Below are 20583 nucleotides of genomic sequence, written 5' to 3'. Positions count from 1 at the left end.
TGTTTCATAAGTTTAATCTGCGGTGACAATGATGAACTGAAAAATTTTGATCAAATTCAAGGATCAAATTAATATTTTTTTCTAAAGTTTACTGGTCAAAATGATATTACATCTAAAATTCAGGATCAAAATAATATTATACCTAAAGTTCAAGCGTTAAATAAAAAATTAAATATTTTTACTAACTTGTCATGTCATCAAACTAACAAACACTAACGACTTAGTGAGTAAAATGGAACAATCGATAACATAAATGATAACGTAAGTGATTAATTTTTTTAATTTGACGAGTAAATGCATACAAATATAAGGATACGTTTGTTTCATTGAAAATGTTTTCCGTAAAAATGAATTACATTTTCTGAAAAATATTTTTTAGAAAATATTTTACGATGTTTGGAATATGTTGTTTAAACCATTTTTCCACTAGTTGATGAATTTTTTAAAAATTATTTATTACAAATATTAAATACAATAAATAATATTATTTATCATAAAAACTTAATAATATTATTTTTAAAATATGAAAATAATTTATTTATTATTAAATATTATTTTTATAATTTTATTAATTAAAATATTAATATTGGTATATTTTATTGCAATAAAAATATTATAAATTATATTAATTATTTATTAAAATAATAGTGTTATATTATATCTTTATTAAAATATTATTAGATTATTATATTAATATTAAATTTATAAATAATATTATTCATTATTAATAATTTAATAATATTATTAAAATAAAAATATAATATCTTATATTATTATAATATAATTGATTATTTTATTATAATATTAAAAATATTATATTATATTATTAGAAATATTAATAAATATATTTTAAATATTTTAATAATTAATATTTTGATTAAAATTATATTAAAATATTTTATTAATATTAAATTCATAAAATAAAATTATTTTGAGTATTTATTCTTTGAAGTGAAAAGTTCGGAAAATAACTTACGGAACAGTAAGTCATTTTCCAGAAAACATAAAAGAAATTCTGTTGACCAGTAAAATTAAATATTTTTACTAACTTGTCATGTCATTAAACTAATAGTCACTAATGACTTAGCGAGTAAAATGTAACAATCGATAACATAAGTGATAAAAACTAAATAAAATGGTAACGTAAGTGATTAATTTTTTTTAATTTGATGAGTAAATGCATATAAATATAATTTTAACAGATTTATTTTAAAAATATTTTTTTAAAATATAATCCAATCTGCCCATTACCAAAATATCAGGCCTGACAGCATATTTGCTAAATGTGCAAACCGGATACTACAGGCCTGTTGGTCGGTTTAGTTACTACACGACCGAAAACGATATACAGCAGTTGCCTTGTCTACTTGTTGAGTAAACCGAGTTGTGGAACCATCGAAGGGGGCTATTTCTATTTTGTTTTTGGTGTTCAGTTTCCTTTTTTTTACCCTCTTAAAATAGCCTCAGTGAGACGTAGTGAAAGTTGAAAAGCAAAGTTATTCAGTGGAAGAAAGATATCAATTTGAATCGGTGTCGTACGGAAAATGTTCAGGAACCAGTACGATACCGACGTCACTACATGGAGCCCAGCTGGGCGGTTGTTCCAAGTGGAGTATGCGATGGACGCCGTGAAGCAAGGTTCGGCGGCGATTGGCCTCCGATCCAAGACCCATGTTGTCTTGGGCTGCGTCAATAAAGCTAATTCCGAGTTGTCTTCTCACCAGAAGAAGATATTCAAAGTCGACGACCACATTGGCGTAGCCATCGCTGGTCTCACTGCCGACGGTCGCGTGCTCTCTCGGTATATGCGAAACGAATGTATCAATTACAGCTTCACTTACGAGTCACCGCATCCTGCTGGGAGACTCGTCGTCCAGCTCGCCGATAAAGCACAGGTCTTTTTAATTTCCTAAAATATCCAATCTTTAAACTTTAATCTTCAGTACACTTAAACCAATGAATGGTGCTGATTATTTGGGTTTTTTGTTAGAGATGGGAAGTTGCTTTAGGTTTTGAAACCCTAAATGGATCTTTGCTGAAGTATTGACAACTATGAGTATGAGGGTTTCCAGTAATGCTTTAAATAAATTAAAACTGCATGATTTGTTATTGACTCAACTAGAATGCTGTTCTGAATGAGAATTAGTTCACATATGAGACTTTATTGTAGGAAACCTTGATAGATCAAGTAATTTGAGAATTATAACCAGTGGATGATTAACAATGTAATATAATATCCCACTGACCTATCTGTAAAAAAAGAAAAATTAAATTAATAATAAGGACTAATATGATATGAATAGAAAATGACTACAATTGAGGTAGTTTCCATGTTCCATTTCATGGTTCGTATGCATTTTAGAGAGCTTTACTTGGAAGTTGAGGGTGAGACTTTGTTTTGAGTGTACTTGGTATAAAGTGACTCGGTCCACAATATCATATTTGCTTTCTATTTACTGCCAAACTTCGCGTTAGAATGCAGGCAAAGGATAATCTGATAAACAAATATAACTTTAAAAGATTGTTGATGGTTATGCGTGTGTTCCAATAACTGTTTTGATTCCTAGCTTGCACTTATTCGATAAATGCTCGAGAGGATATTAGAATTGAAGCTATATTGAGGTTGGAATGACCTAATGGTTTTAGCCCCATACCCAAGAGCTTGGCATACCATGCTCAGGTTTAGTTGTGCTGGTGTAAATTATATAATAGAGTCGCATTTTTCCGACCACAGGGATCACTTGATATGGACTCCGTGTATTTGTTGATGTAAAAGTTGAATTTAAGCCTTACTGTCCTGCGCTAACCCATTAAATTCACTGGTCAAATTTCTTATATTTCTCAAAGGTATTAACAGTGTGTTCATAATTTAGTTACATATTAGAAGGTTTAATGTTAATTGTTTGTCATCTGGGTATTAAATATGATTGTTGATAAAATCTTCTCTTTGTACTATTGTGTTTTTGTTTTTATCTTGTGGTATTTTATTTTTTAAAATTCCAATTAAATGAAAACTTGTTTATGAGTGTCATCGTGTGGTCTCACCGACCTTCTTTTTGGGATGATCTGTTGGTCTTCACGAAAGGGTCTTTGGACTCGGTCTTGAGGGTTTGGTCCATCATGGGTCTGTTTTATGAGTTCTCGGGGTTGCAAATGAATATGAGGAAGACTTAAATTTTCTCCTTGGGTATGGATGAGGAGGATTTACAGGTTATTCATGATGATTTGGGCATTAAAAATGGGACACTCAATTTGACAAGCGGCGTTTTACTGTCAAATAAAGTTTCTTCTTCTTAGAATAAATAAGGAAAAGAGAGTAGTAAAGAGAAGTAAGGATAGGCCCACAGAAATTTTGGAGTTGTTGATCTAGAAGACCTTTTTTATTATGGTTTTGAGTGAAATTGAAAATAAAATTGGGGGAAGTTCATTTCGAAAAATTGTAGAATAAATTAAGAAGAAAATTAAGAAAATAAACTAGGATGAAAATTCAATTATAATAAAAACAATCTCAGGCTTTTGCTTTGCCTCGATTCCAACCAATCATTGAATAAGATTTTCACTTCGGATAACTGCCGGTTACAGTCTACAGGGCCCAAACCCTGTAACTTGTTTTTCTCTCTTGTAAACCGATAATCCAAAAGCTATCTTTGAGTTCCAGTCCTTATGTGGACGAACTACGACTATCATCATCAACGCCAACTCAGTTTTAAGTTTTGGGAAAACCCAACTCCGAGTATGTTGTCTCAATTAGAATCGGCCCGATTTCAATTTCCCTTAGCGGACTGCCGCTAAGTGTGTTCACAGGAAGTTGAACTTGCTACCAACCGATTCTTCCTCCCAACTTTAAACCAGAATAACATCCGAACCAACATCAACTTTTTGATTTAAAAGCGTTTTGATTTTTAAAGGAAAGTCTTATTGTCAATCCTAGTTTCTAGAAAATTGAGAATATAACCCGAATGTATTAGGTGCTTTTAAATTCTCACAATCGAAATTGAGTGATCGCTTCAGCCCTTAGCTTATTAAAAAAATTAGCTAAGTATGACAATCATACTTAGCATTTTAAAGAAAATAAAAATAAAATAAAGCTTGGAAAATAAAGAAAGAAAAGAAAATTTTGATAAAACCCAAAAGCAAAGAAAAAAAGTAAGTATGAATATTTTTTCAAGCTTACCCTGAGAGGATATTTATAGCTTTCTAAAACCCTAAATATGATGAAAAGATCATTCTTAGAAAATATTCAAATTAAATCTTAGAAACAAGAGATAATTCCTAATTCGAATTTCAAAAATACTATTGATGCGTTCGTCATTCTAGAAGCGCTGACTGGACCTTTTGGAAGCTGCTGACTGGGCCTTTTGGAAGCTGCTGATTAGATGCCACGTCAGACACGTCATGCCCAGCAATCCATCCTTGACTTCAAAATAAAATAATTTCGCCCTTTTAATGCAATTTTTAGAATCTAATGTCTTACACGGAAAATGAATTAAAATGAACAAATTAACAACATAAAATAATAATCAAGGAACAAATTAAAGACAAAATAACTAAATAAACCACATATCAAATTCCCCCCTCGGTTATTCAATGCTTGTCCTCAAGCATTCCTTAATCAACACATCAAAATCGCAAGTTGTCATTTTTAATCTCACTTTATTTCTCAAACTTCCAAATGAATTAAGACCATGACAATTGCTGAACTCAAAGTGCAATCAAACAAATACACAACTAAGAAAATTTTAAGCAAAGCAAGATATCCTCGATTATTTGTTAACTTCAATGAAACATGACTTAATACCTCACAAAGATTCACTCATTTCCGCTCAAAGTGTTTAAGGTAAAAGTAAATCACTCAAACCGAAACTAATTAGGATATTACCATAGGCTTGGAATCCAATCAAGTCTCCACTACTAAAAGTGAACATAATGCAATAATCAAGGGGTCTTTAAAACAAGGTGTAAAGGGGCTTAGGTTAGGGTAGGGAAAAAGCCATCATTATTGGTTTAAGTACCAAGACAAGATATTTACAAATAATTCTTAACTCCATAAAATAAATAAAAGCAAACATATAAACATAAACATAAAACATTTTTTTGAATCTTTTTCATTTTTTTTTTCATTTTTTGCTTTTTTTTTCATTTTTCTCTGGTTTTTTTTCTCTGCTATTTTGTGCATTGTATCGCACAGAATTCTGCACTGGTCATGTAACATCCTTAGCCCGTACCCGACCCGGATACGAGTCTGAGGTGTTACATTGACTTTTAAACCTTTGACTCTTGACGAAAAATCAAGAAAATTTAAAACTTTCATTAACGTAAAAGCGGTTTACTTACATGACATGACTAAAACAACCAAAATTGATCAGAGCATTCATAACTTACACTTTATTTACATGCCAACATATTATACACGACAAAATACATACTTTATCAGTTACTTCTGATATGATCTTTTGGCAGTGCTGCTGTTATTGCCACTCCTATTTCTGTTCTTCTCGATTCTTGGTACCTACATGTAAATCACTTACATGCTAAGTCATAGACTTAGTGAGGCATAACATAAATATATGTATACGCATGTATAACAATGAATTTATGAACATGCATTCTTACCATTGATCATGACATCTTAACTTGCATATATTTATTATACTATAACATATATAATGATAGCATGCATATATAAGACATATTTTTATGCTAATTTCACTTTAATTTATCTTTGGATTGCCCATGTATATTATTGAGAACAAAGGTATGTGAGTACATAGAAGTTGTGCACTATGTTGTCACCACAGCTCGTATAATTCCCTCAAGGGGCACTGAATATTTGTCTCGAAAGACCACTGATTGTTCCGAAAAACCACTATGTCCCGAAGGACCACTGTATATGTCCCGAAGGACCACTCCTTAAGAACCATATACATAATACAATAGACCAAATAAGTGTACCAAAGTACCACATATATGTTCCACAGAATTATATATATGTCCTGAATGACCATGTAGAACCCTCGACTCTTGGCATGCCAATTATACCTACAACTCTCATATTAACTCATATGGGCTTAAATATGAATACATTTCTCCTTTTCATATCTTCTCATCACTTTTCATATAAACATGTATTTCACTTCATATAGACACATGTGATCACTTTCATTATTTCACATACCTGGATTGATCCTCTGACAATTTCATTCTTTCATATAATATCATATTAAGCATAAATGAACTATACATGAAATCACTGTATCCAATATATTTATGTGGATCCATGTACATAAATATGAAATCATGAATTCAACTATAAGAGATAGACTTATCGCAAGTCTTATCTCCATACAATTCTATCCAGTATGGGCACTCACTTTAGCCTTGCTTTAACTCGATTCTAATCCCTCGATTGTTCCGGAACGAGATTACATTCTAAATCTACATAGTAATACATTGATACATATCAGTATACTAATTGATATATTCTAAACTATCACTCCTTAGGTTAAAAAGAAAGCTATTTCTATCTTTTAATGAAGGTATGCATAGATGCACTATACCATGTATCGATGCATCCCTTGACGGGTGCATCGATGCACTATCTATGCATCGGTGCATAAATCCCATTCGAAGTTTGTATTTTAAGCAGGTGCATCGATGCACTAATTGCATTCGATGTTTAATTAATTGATAGTGCATCGATGCACATTCAATGTCATTAAATCCCAAAATTTGTATTTTAAGCCCGAAAATCATCAATTCTTCACTCAATTCTTCTATTTAAACCCCTATCATGTCATTAAACCCAACCATCATTACTTAAACCAACTTATATCCATGAAAATAATCTTTAACCTCAAAATCCTATCCCTCATATGTAATTCAAGAATCATACTCAATTTTCAATATGTTCTAAATACAATTCTAACACTTCATATTCCTTAATTAGCAGGATGACAAGTTAAATTTATCTTCAAATTCAACTTATCAACTCTTTTCCATAAATTCATTTAAAACCCCATTTTCTTTAATCTCTTATAACTTCTTCATCTTGTTACTTTAAAACAAATTAATCTTTCCATAAGCTTAATTAACATCTAAGGATCAAAACCAGACTTAAATTTCAGCAAACCATTAGCTTTTAAGAAATCTCACCTTTGTTTTACATTCTTCACGTGTGGAGAAAGAAGAGAAGAAGAGAACTCTGGAACCTTGTTTTTCTTTCTTCTCTTCCACGTGGAGTTAATATATAAATATCTCTTCTTTAATTATTTTCCATGCAAATGACTATTATATCCTTCAATTCCATCTTCCTTGCAATTTAACCATATACCAAATTACAATACTATTCAATTATTCTGCTTTAATTACCAAATTCTAAAGTTTTTCAATTTAGTCACTAACCCGCTATTGATGCTGTTACAAATCTCCCCCTTAAGAAAATTCATCCTCGAATTTTCATTATGTGAAGAGATAGGGGTATTGAATCCTCATGTCCTCTTCACGTTCCCATGTTGCTTCTTCTATCTTGTGATTCCTCCATAATACTTTAACTAATGAAATGGTCTTGTTTCTTAGTTGCTTAACCTCGTGAGCTAAGATTTTAACCAGTTTCTCCTCATAAGTCAAATCCGGTTGAACCTCAACCTCTTCTGGTGACACGATGTGGGAGGGATCAGATCGATACTTCCGAAACATTGAGACATGAAAGACATTGTGAATTTTCTCCATTTCAAGTGGCAACGCCAGCTGATATGCCACTGGTCTAACTCTCTTTACGATCTCATACTGTCCGATGAATCTAGGACTAAGTTTTCCTTTATGTTCAAACCTCAAAACTTTCTTCCATAGAGATACTTTGAGAAACACTTTATCTCCAACTTGATATTCTATCTCTTTTCTCTTTAAATCCGTGTATGATTTCTGTATATCAGTTGCTGCTTTGAGATTATTTTGAATTACTTGAATTTTTTCTTCCACTTCTTGGATCAACTCCGGACCTAGAATTTCTTTGTCTTTAAGCTCGAACCAATTTAAAGGCGTACGCCATTTTCTTCCATAAAGAGCTTCATAGGGAGCCATTTTGATGCTTGATTGATAACTATTGTTGTACGCGAATTCAGCAAGAGGCAAGTACCTTTCCCATAATCCTTTGAACTCGATAACACAAACTCTCAACATATCTTCCAAAATTTGGATTGTTCTCTCCGATTGCCCATCGGTTTGAGGATGAAACGCTGTACTAAAATTCAACCGGGTCCCCAACGCTTTATGTAATGATTTCCAAAATCGTGAAGTAAATCTAGGATCTCAATCCGAAACAATAAAAATAGGTACTCCATGTAGACGTATAATCTCCCTGATGTACAACTCTGCATACTTGTCCATGGTAAAATCAACTCATACCGGAATAAAATGAGCTGACTTAGTCAATCTATCTATAATCACCCAGATGGAATCTCTTTTATTCGGAGTCAAAGGTAACCCCGTTACAAAATCCATTGTTACATTCTCCCATTTCCACTGAGGAATAGACATAGGTTGTAACAGTCTGGACGGAACCTGATGTTCAACTTTGACTTGCTGATACGTCAAACATTTGGATACGAATTTCGTAATATCTCTCTTCATTCCAGGCCACCAATATTGACTCTTGAGATCCATATACATTTTATTTCCTCCCGGATGCATAGTCAATGGACTACCATGAGCTTCCGTTAACAAGTTTTCTTTAACTCATCATCATCTGGAATCACCAACCTCCCTTGATAATATAAGTTCCCATCAGCTTTCATTACATAATATGTGGCCTCTCCATTCCTTTTCTACTGTAACTTCTTTAAACACTTTTCATCTTCAGCTTGCAATTCTTTGATTCGATCTAGCCATGATGGCTTGAGAGTCAATTCCGCACATATGGCACCATCTCCTCTTAACGATAGTCTGGCATCCGAAGCTCGTAAGGCTGCAAACGTCTTTCGACTTAAGGCATCCGCTACCACGTTCTATTTTCCTGGATGGAAATCAATCACTACATCATAATCCTTTAGGAATTCCACCCATCTTCTCTGTCTTAAGTTTAACTCCTTCTGAGTCATCAAGTATTTCAAACTCTTATGGTCTGTATACAAATAGCATCGTTCACCATACAAGTAGTGACACCAAATCTTAAGAGCAAAAACTACCACAATCATCTCCAGATCATGCGTTGGATAATTCTTCTCGTGCGGTTTTAGTTGCCTCGAAGCATAGGCCACCACTTTGTCTTCGTGCATTAACACGCATCCCAACCCGTTATGAGACGCATCACTGTACACTACATAATTTTTGCCATATTTGGGTTGAATCAATACTGGAGCTTCTGTTAAAATCCTCTTTAGTTTTTCAAAACTCTCATGGCACTCTGGAGTCCAAGAAAATTTTACCTCTTTCCTCAATAACTTGGTTAGGGGTAATGCTATTATTGAAAAGTTTTTAACGAACCTTCGGTAATAGCCAGCTAACCCTAGAAAACTCTGGACATCTGATACATTCTTTGGAACTTCCCATTCTAAAATGGCTTTGATCTTTTGAGGATCCACTCAAATTCCTTCCGCAGAAATCACATGTCCTAGAAACATCACTTCCTTCAACCAAAATTCACATTTAGAGAGTTTGGCATAAAGCTTCTTTTCTCTCAAAGTCTGTAGAACGATCTTCAAATGTAAACTATGCTCTTCTTCCAACTTCGAATACACTAAAATATCATCAATGAATACAATAATGAATCGATCCAAATAGGGTTGGAATATTCGGTTCATCAAATCCATGAAAGCAGCCGATGCATTCATAACTCCAAACGGCATTATGATAAACTCATAGTGACCATATCTCGTTCTGAATGTCGTATTTGGAATATCTTTATCTTGAATCTTTAATTGATGATAACCAGAACGTAAATCAATTTTTTAAAACACTGAAGCTCCCTTTAACTGATCAAATAAATCGTCAATTTGGGGGAATGGATACTTGTTCTTAATGGTCACTTTATTGAGTTGCCTATAATCAATGCAAAGATGCATGGATTCATCATTCTTTTTTAAGAACAAAACTGGAGCTCCCCATGGTGAGACACTCGGTCTGATAAACCCTTTGTCCAATAATTCTTGTAATTGAATCTTTAATTCTTGTAATTCTTTTAGGGCCATTCTGTATGGTGACATGGCAATAGGTACAGTCCTCGACATGACTTCAATCTGAAATTCGACTTATCTGTCTTGAGGCAAACTCGGTAACTCTGTAGGAAAAATGTCACAAAACTCTCTGACTATAGGAATTTCTTCAAATCCCCTCTCTTTAGCTCTCACATCCAGCACACTAGTAATAAACCCTTGACATCCCTGTAGTAATAACTTCTTTGCCGACATCACTGATATTACATTAGCCAACGGGTTCCATCCTTCACTAAATACAATAACTTCTATACCTTTTGAACTTCTCAACGTTACGCTTTTTAGTCTACAGTCAACATTAGCATAGTAACGATATAACCAGTCCATTACCAGTATTTCCTCGAATTCGTCAAAAGGTAATTCCATCAGATTAGCAGGGAATTTAATTCCATGAATCCGTATGGGACACCCTCGACACACCATATTGACTTGAGCACTGCGTCCTAACAGATTAGTCACTATTACTTCACTGCTAGTAGATTCTAACAAAATATTCAATTCTTTCACTAACTTACTGCAAATATAAGAATATGTAGACCCCGAATCAATCAATACAAACACATTCTTGTCATACAATTGGAAGATACCTGTTATTATCTCTAGGTCATCTCTATCCTGGTCATCTCTATCCTCGCTAGTCCTGAGATTATATATATACGAGCTGTAGAACGTATTTCTTGCGGAGCTGATGACTCTGATTGACTTCTTCCTTTGCCTCTACCTCTTCCTCTCTGGGTAGCCGATGTGGACCTCTCTAGCTGAGCAGATTCACCTGCTAACATAGGATAATCCCGAACAAAATATCTGGTGTCCCCGCATTTAAAACATGCTCCATAAATCATCATGTAAATCCTCGAGTGATTCTTTCCACAAATATGGACATTGTCTGACTTGGCTCGGGTTAGATCTTCCGGCTCCGGATCCCACTGACTGTGTCTGTCGACCCCTCATCTGATTTGATCCCCTTGCAGAAGATACAACTGACTCTGATCTCGCTTGGGGTCGAGAACTCACATCTCTGCCCCTTTTTATGGCGCAACACTTGATGATGCGCCCGATCTTTTCGAAGTCTGAACTCGAGAATCTCCGAACCTCTCATTTTAAGCTCTTTCTAGAGCTTTAGCACGGTTTCCCACTTCTTGAAACAAAGATAAATTCAACACAATAAACATATCTTTCAGGCAAGGACGCAATCCCTCAATAAACCAATCGTAAATATCCTTCTCTGTAGGAATTAACTCCGCAGCGAAACGGCTCAACTTGTTGAATTCACATTCATACTCCTACACTGTACGATTTCATTGCTTTAAATTCATAAACTCTTGCTTCATCTGTTGGATGAACTGATCTCCGATATATTTATGCTTAAATTCCTCTAGAAACAAGGACCATGTTACCTGATCACTAGTCATTCTCAGTGTAACATTTGTCCACCAAATCCGTGCTTGCCCTCTCAGCAAGGAAACTACTCCATCTAGCTTATCAACATCGGAACAATGAAGTCCCTCAAGCATGATTTTCACGTCATTAAGCCAAAGATCCGCAGCAACAAGAACTTCTTCGGCTTTACCTCTAAACTCTGGTGCTCCTAAACCCTTCAACTCCTTTGCAACATTCATTCTTGGAGTTGAAGTAACAGAAGGTTGAAAACTTGCCAATACCGCGTCCAGTGTTCTAAAGAACACATCTTGATCACTTACAGGCACTCCAGAGGGTGCCTGATCTTCACTCTGCCTGGCCAGGGCAGGTGAATTACTTCTTTCAGCGGACCTATTTCCTCCCGCTTCACTTCTAGAGCTACCATATCTGGACATCTATAAAAATATACCCATATCATTCTATCAGCAAAACAACATACTTACTTTGGTATCAGATCAGAAGTTTTCACTATTTTGTTGACATGTATACTTTATAGGACACTCTAGACTTCGGTTTATGCCGAGAATCGACTAAACCATAGCTCTGATACCATTAAATGTAATATCCTCAGCCCGTACCCGACCCAGATATAAGTCAGATGTGTCACATTGACTTTTCAACCTTTGACTCTTGACAAAAAATCAAGAAAATTTAAAACTTTCATTAAGATAAAAGCGGTTTACTTACATGACATGACTAAAACAACCAAAATTGATCAGAGCATTCATAACTGACACTTTACTTACATGCCAACATATTATACACGACAACATACATACTTTATCAGTTACTTCTGATCTGATCTTCTGGCAGTGCTGCTGTTATTGCCACTCCTATTTCTATTCTTCTCGATTCTTGGTACATACGTTTAAATCACTTACACGTTAAGTCATAGACTTAGTGAGGCATAACATAAATATATATATACGCATGTATAACAATGAATTTATGAACATGCATTCTTTCCATTGATCATGACATCTTAACTTGAATATATTTATTATACTATAACATATATAATGATAACATACACATATAAGACATATTTTTTTGCTAATTTCACTTTAATTTATCTTTAGATTGCCCATGTACATTATTGAGAACAAAGGTATGTGAGTACAAAGAGGTTGTGTGATATGCTGTCACCACAGCTCGTATAATTCCCTCAATGGGCACTGAATATTTGTCCCGAAGGACCACTGATTATTCCAAAGAACCACTATGTCCCGAAGGACCACTATATATGTCCCGAAGGACCACTCTTTAAGAACCATATACATAATACAATGAACCAAATAAGTGTACCAAAGTACCACATATATGTTCCACAGAATTACATATATGTCCCAAATGACCACGTAGAACCCTCGACTCTTGGCATGCCAATTATACCTACAGCTCTCATATTAACTCACATGGGCTTAAATATGAATATATTTCTCCTTTTCATATCTTCTCATCACTTTTCATATAAACATGTATTTCACTTCATATACACACATGTGATCACTTTCATTATTTCACATACCTGGATTGATCCTCTGACAATTTCATTCTTTCATATAATATCATATTAAAGTATAAATGAACTATACATGAGATCACTGTATCCAATATATATATGTGGATGCATGTACATGAATATAAAATCAGGAATTCAACTATAAGATATAGACTTATCGCAAGTCTTATCTCCATACAATTCTATCCAGTATGGGCACTCACCTTAGCCTTGCTTTGACTCAATTCTAATCCCTCGATTGTTCCAGAATGAGATTACATTCTAAATCTACATAGTAATACATTGATACATATTAGTATACTAATTGATATATTCTAAACTATCACTCCTTAGGCTAAAAAGAAAACTATTTTTATCTTTTAATGAAGGTATGCATCGATGCACTATACCATGTATCGATGCATCCCTTGACGGGTGCATCGATGCACTATCTATGCATCGGTGCATAAATCTCATTCGAAGTTTGTATTTTAAGCAGGTGCATCGATGCACTAATTGCATTCGATGTTCAATTATTTGATAGTGCATCGATACACATTGAATGTGAATCGATGCACACAACCCAGAATTTGTATTTTAAGCCCGAAAATCACTCAATTCTTCTATTTAAACCCCTATCATATCATGAAACCCAACCATCATTACTTAAACTAACTTATATCCATGGAAATTATCTTTAACCTCAAAATGATATCCCTCATATGTAATTCAAGAATCATACTCAAATTTCAATATGTTCTAAATACAATTCTAACACTTCATATTCCTTAATTAGCAGGATGACAAGTCAAATTTATCTTCAAATTCAACTTATCAACTTCTTAATATTGTTACTTTAAAACAAATTAAGCTTTCCATAAGCTTAATTAACATCTAAGGATCAAAACCAGACTTACATTTCAGCAAACCATTAGCTTTTAAGAAATCTCACCTTTGTTTTGCCTTCTTCACGTGAGGAGAAAGAAGAGAAGAAGAGAACTCTGGAGCCTTGTTTTTCTTTCTTCTCTTCCACGTGGAGTTAATATATAAATATCTCTTCTTTAATTATTTTTCCATGCAAATGACTATTCTATCCTTCAAGTCCATCTTCCTTGCAATTTAACCCTAAACCAAATTACAATACTATTCAATTATTCTGCTTTAATTACCAAATTCTGAAGTTTTTCAATTTAGTCACTAACCTGGTATTAAGGCTGTTATAGTTCGAACCATTTTTTCCTTTTTTTGTAAAGGTAAAAATAACAAATTAAAGAACATACATCAAATTAAACAACTAATATACTTGTTTTGATAAGGGTAGAAAAGAGGGATAAAACTATAGACTTGAGTTTAATCATGTGGTAAAAACAAAGAAAATGATAAAAGCTCAAAAATTGGTTCACTAATTGATATATAAATGGGTAGGGTATTTGGAAAAGAGTGGGTTTAATCTTAAGTGTCCTTATCACATTAAAACGTTAAGTCCAACATGTAGTCTTGATACGCATTAAGATTACGTGTATAGAATATCAAAATTAGTCAGATACACTTAGTCAAACAATGAGCAAGAATGAAATTATATGCTCGTTAAGCTCAAATCTCACAAGAATGGGTAACATGTACTGAGTCAAGAACATCTCCATCAATAAATGTATGAAATATCAATACTAACAAAAAATCACCAAGTATGCCAATAACCATCATGCAAATTAAGTTCGATAAAAGAATGGTCATGATCCAAAAGGAAGCTAAAGTATAGAGTAAATTTCAAGATAGGCAACAAGGGATTTAAACACACCAACTTCAGAAAAAAACATAATTCCAACTAATCGAACAAGTAAGCGAAAAAATTGATAGCAAATTCTACCCCACTTAGACATATTGTCCCAATATGTAAATAAAAGCACAAGAGAGGGAACAAAAATACTGATCTGGTCTAATGATAGCTGCAGCCGCGGCCACGACAGATGTACCCGGCCGAAGGTAAGATAAAATCTTAGCAAGGTTAGCCTCGTTGGAGTTGAGGCATCCATGAACATCATGGATCTCATTGTGTGGGTGTTTGGCCAAGTGGTCCTCCGGAGATAAACTTGTTGATTGCGAGGCATAATAGTGCCGGGAGGAACAATATAAGGGGTGTCGGGAGTGCTGGCAAAGAGCCCCATGGTGTCCAAGCACCTAGCATCTAAAGCATCCATAGAAAAAGCATAAGTGAACTGTGCAATATCAAATGTCAAGGGAAAAAAGACGAGATGCAAGGTGAGTTATGTAAGGAACAATAATAAGTGGGCGATCGGACCACACAACACGCTCAAAGGTGTGGGCAAACCAAAAGCCCAAGTTTACCTTTGTGTCGGTTTGTATACACCACAAAAAGAATAATTTGACCTTAATGAGGATGTAGTGTCATTACGTCCGAAGTAGTTGTATGCCAAAATCGATGAATATAATGAAGGGTGGGTCATGGATATGCCATACTTTCATTGTGCGCGCATTGAATTGGACCCCTGTCGAACCTTTAAGTTCCTTATAAGCTATATCAGCATCAAAATCCTGAGGAATCTCAAGCAAAGTGGTTAGATAACCATGATCCATGACATCCGTCACGAATCCCATAGAAAAAGAAAAATCATTAACAAACATCCGAAAATATTGGACAAGCAATCGAAATGAAATAACATCAGGTGAGTCGATAAAAATGACTTGATGCTATAAGAATGTAAACGTAGCATAAAATTCAAAAACTAATTTGTAGTAATTGCTACATCTAATCTTGGGATACAATGTCCAACCATTAGTAGCAAAATAATTCGAAGCAGATTCTTGCACGTGTAAAGTGTCAAGAGTTCGTGAAGGAATGTTCTTGCAAACATGAAATTGACGGTGTCGGATGTTGTCAAACCGCCAAGACTCATCCTCATCAAACTTTAAGTATCCTTGCAAGACTTCTTTGATTGGAATCGAATAGGTTCGACACTGGCGATATCTCTTGAATAGCCGGCGTGATCAGGTATGTTATCCATGTGAGCATAAAAGGAAGGGGACGATGGTTATTGCCCGACGTGTTGGTGAGATGAGGAAGCTTAAGTAGCAGCTGGCGGGATTGGGAAGCCTTGCTCGAAAATCTTCTGTATATCCAAAAGCAGGATGTCACATTAATAATTGTTCAATATTAAGAGGTGAAGAATTTACCTCAGGTTGTTTGGGCACTACCGAATGGACGGAAGGTGATGGTGGTGCATTCAGCATTGAATGGGAGGACACTGTGGGCATTAAGTAGAAAAAGGGTGACGGTGGTCGGGAGGGAGATTGTCGTGGGTTTCTCGGACCATTCCACAACCAGGGTCGGCCGAGCACCCACAATAAGATCCATGAAGTTTATGGACGCCTCGACTCCATTAAGACTAACCTTGCCGAGAATTTATTTTACATTCGGTTGGGTATATCTCGTTGTGCCCGCAGCCGTCATTAGACCAGGGGAGTATTTCTGTTTCATCTCTTGTGTTTTTTTAACATATTGGGACAATATGTCTACCCGAGGGGGTATAATTTGCTATCAAATTTTTCACTTGCATGTTCAATTAGTTGGAATTAAGTTTTTCTGATGATGATATGTTGAAATCTCTTGTTACCTATCTTAAAATTTACTCTATACTTTAGCTTCCTTTTGGACTGTGATTATGCTTTTATCGAATTTAATTTTCATGATTGTTATTGACATAGCTGGTAATTTTCTGTTAAGTATTGATATTTAATGCATTTGTTGATGGAGATGTTCTTGACTCAGTATGTATTACCCGTTGTGAGATTTGAGCTTAACGAGCATATAGTTTCATTATTGCTCATTCTTTGGCTGAGTGTGCTAGACTAATTTTGATATTCTAGAACTCGTAATCTTAATGCATATCGAAATTACATGTTGGACTTAATGTTTTAATGTGATAGAGACACTTACGATTAACCTCACTCTTTCCCAAATAGCCTACCCATTTATATATCCATTAGGGAACTATTTTTTGAGCCTTTAACATTTTCTTTGTTTTTACCACATGATTAAATCTAAGTCTTTATTTTATCTCTTTTCTACTCTTATCAAGATAAGTAGATTAGTTGTTTAATTTGATATATGTTCTTTAATTTGTTATTTTTACCTTTACAAAAAAAGAAAACAAAAAAACTGGTTTAAATAGTATAGAAATTCGTGCAATACAATGTACAAAACAACAGAGAAAAACGACAAAACGAGAAAAAAAAACAGAAGATTCGAAAAAAAATGTTTTATGTTCATGTTTATATGTTTGGTTTTATTTATTTTATGGAGTTGGGAATTATTTGTAAATCTCTTGTCTTGGTACTTAAACCAATAATGATGGTTTTTTCTCTACCCTAACCTAAGCCTCATTACACCTTGTTTTAAAGACCCATTGATTATCGCATTATGTTTAATTTTCTGGAAATTAGGATTGGCAATCGACCTTTCATTTAAAATCAAATTTAAATCAAAAGGAGTTTGTTGGTTTTTGATGTTGTTGTGGTTTAAAGTTGGGAGGAAGAATCGTCTGGTAGCAAGTTTATCTTCCTGTGAACACACTAAGCGGCGGTCCGCTAAGGAAAATTGATATTAGGCTCGATTCTCATTAAGACAACATAGTTTGAGTTGGGTTTTTTCAAAACTTAAAACTGAGTTGGCGCTGACGACGATAGTCATAGTTAGTCCACATAAGGACTGAGATTCAAAGATAGTTTTGGATTGTTGGTTTACACGAGAGAAAAACAAGTTACAGTGTAACCGACAATAATCTGAAGTGAAAATTTTATTCCATGATCGATTGGAATTGAGGCAAAGCAAAGCCTGAGGCTGTTTTTTTATTATAATTGAATTTTCATCCTAGTTTATTTTTTTAACTTCTTTCTTAATTTATTTTACAAATTTTCAAAACAAACTCCTCTCCTCTAATTTTATTTTTAATTTCACCTAAAACCAGAATAAAAAAAACCTTCTAGATCAACAACTCTAAAGTCCCTGTGGATCAACCTTTACTTCTCTTTACTACTCTATTTCCTTATTTATTCTGAGAAGAAGGAATTTTATTTGATAGTAAAACAACGCTTGTCACTTCCAATCATATATCTTGGTATTCCCTTGATGACTAGGAAGCTAACTATTCGTGATTGTGCGCCGCTTATTGATAGGATCTCTCAAAGGTTACAAAGCTGGACGGCTCGACGTCTCCCTTATGCGGGGAGACTCCAACTTATCTAATCAGTTGTCTTCAGCATAAAAATTATTAGAGTAGGTAGTTGATTTTACCTGGTGTTGTCATCAAAAGGATTAATCAGCTTTGTGCTAGGTTTTTTTTGGGAAAGGGGAGGATAAATCTGTGAAGGAGGCTTGGGTTGGTTGGTATGCTATTTGTCGGCCAAAATCTGAAGGTGGCTTGGTTTGAAGGACATCCAGAGTTGGAATCAAGCTTGTCTCATCCAACTGATTAGGAAGGTTCTACTCAAGGACGGTTCTGTTTGGATTGCGAGGATCGATGCTTATGTTTTTAAGGACAGATCCTTTTGGCAGGTTTTTAGCTCCAAGAGATGTGGCCGGGTCTGGAGGAATCTGTTATAGTTGAGGGGCAAGGGTGCTTCAATCGATGGCTTCCTGGATGACTCTGATTGGTATGTTGCTATGGTTTGGAATGCAATCAGGGTAAGGAATGAGAAGGTGCTGTGGGATAAGCTGATTTGGCATTCGGGTCATATCCCGAAGAATTTGATCATTGCATGGATGGTTGTGTTAGACAAACTCCCTACAAAAATAAGTTGATTTCGTATGGCTTAAGTTTTATTGGGACTTGTAATCTCTATTTAGTTGAACAGGAAACAAGAGATCACTTGTTTTTTTTTATTGTTATGTGTTCTAAACAGGTTTGAGATTGTGTTTTGAAAGAGTTTCGTCTCTTTAGACCGGTGTTGGGTTGGAAGGGGGAGTAGTAGTGGGCTTGCTGTTGTTTGAAGGGCAAGTCTAAAACTGTTGGTGCACTTAAGCTGGTATGGAATGGTTATGTTGTTTTGGTTTGGAAGGAGAGAAATAAGAGCCCGCGATGGATTTGGTCAAGAGATTGGGGGAGAAGATACAGGTTAAAATGAAGGCTTTATAGCGTGTGGTTTGGATTTTGTTTCTATTATTTGTTTGGGTTAGTTGGGTATTCTTTTATTCTTTTCTTTTAGATGATGTTGTTTGTTATTTATTCTTTTAGCTTATGTTGTTGGGGTTTGATCCTTCTAGTAGGATTGGTTGTTTGTATTTTTTTTGTTGGATTTGTTGTACAGGTTTTGTTACGCTATAATATAACACAATTACCGAGAAACATAGTTCATGTCTTGATGGTAAACATTAGCAATTCTAGTCGAGCACCAAGCCTAATGGATATCTTGAAAGTTAAACATTTTTATTCCTAAAGAAGCGTAGTAATTTTATTTGTTTGTGCAATTGTGAAAAGGAACATGATCATATTTTGGTGGCAGGTTTGTACCCAACGCTCTTGGAAACGGCCTTATGGCGTTGGCCTGTTGGTGGCTAGCTTGGATCACGGTCACAAGCTGCAAAGACATACTTGGAACGTAGGTTTGAGAACTTTACCGACTCCCCAAGGGATGATCTGGTCAAAGATGCTATTATGGCAATAAGAGAGACCCTGTAAAGAGAAACTCTAAAAAGCTCAGTATGTTCAATTGTTGTAGTAGGAGTCGGAGAACCGTTCCATATTTTGGATTCGGGAATTGTACAACAAATCATTGATACCTTTGATATTGCAGCAGATAAAGAAGGTCCTGCTACCGCCAAAGGTCAAGAGACAGTTGTCTAGCAAGGCAATGCTGCTGATCAAGGTGGTTCTACAGATGAAAGCGTGGCCCCAATGGATATTTGAGGATACTAGAACGAGAGTCTCATCTGAACATATTTGAGAAAAATGATTATGATGTTTCTCTAACAGCAAATTACATCTTTTAAAGTAAGAATTAGTGCAAAAAATAGGAAATAATCCCTAAAAATTAGGAACTACAATTAGAGACATATTTTACATTAAGTTAACTTCTAAAAATAAGGAAGAAGATTCAGTCCCTTAATTCTAGGATTTCCATCATTCCCCTCAAGCTGGTGTGTAGATATTTATTAATCTCAGTTTGCCAATAAAATCTTCAAACACATTCTTACTTAGACTTTTAGTTAGCAAGTCTGCAACTTGTTGCTTAGTAGGAAGATAGGTGATACAAACGTCTTCTGAATTTACCTTCTTTCTAATGAAATGACGATCTATCTCCACATGTTTAGTATGATCGTGATGAACTGGGTTATGTGCTATAGTGACAGCAGCTTGATTATCACAATATACCTTCATAGGTTTAACATATGATACTTTAAGTTCTTTCATTAATATTTTTAACCAAATTCCTTCACAT

General features: G+C 34.7%; 1 pseudogene; it reads left to right on the top strand.

Moving 5' to 3' along the window:
- The first annotated feature begins 1452 nt into the window (after positions 1-1452).
- LOC120205015 lies at positions 1453-20051 on the top strand (annotated as a pseudogene).
- Positions 20052-20583: the final 532 nt, after the last annotated feature.

This window comes from Hibiscus syriacus, unplaced genomic scaffold (genome assembly GCF_006381635.1).
Source record: "Hibiscus syriacus cultivar Baekdansim isolate YM2019G1 unplaced genomic scaffold, ASM638163v2 tig00012036_pilon, whole genome shotgun sequence".
NCBI lineage: Eukaryota > Viridiplantae > Streptophyta > Magnoliopsida > Malvales > Malvaceae > Hibiscus > Hibiscus syriacus.
The sequence above is the reverse complement of the archived record's forward strand: the minus strand, read 5'-3'. Positions and strand labels throughout refer to the sequence as shown.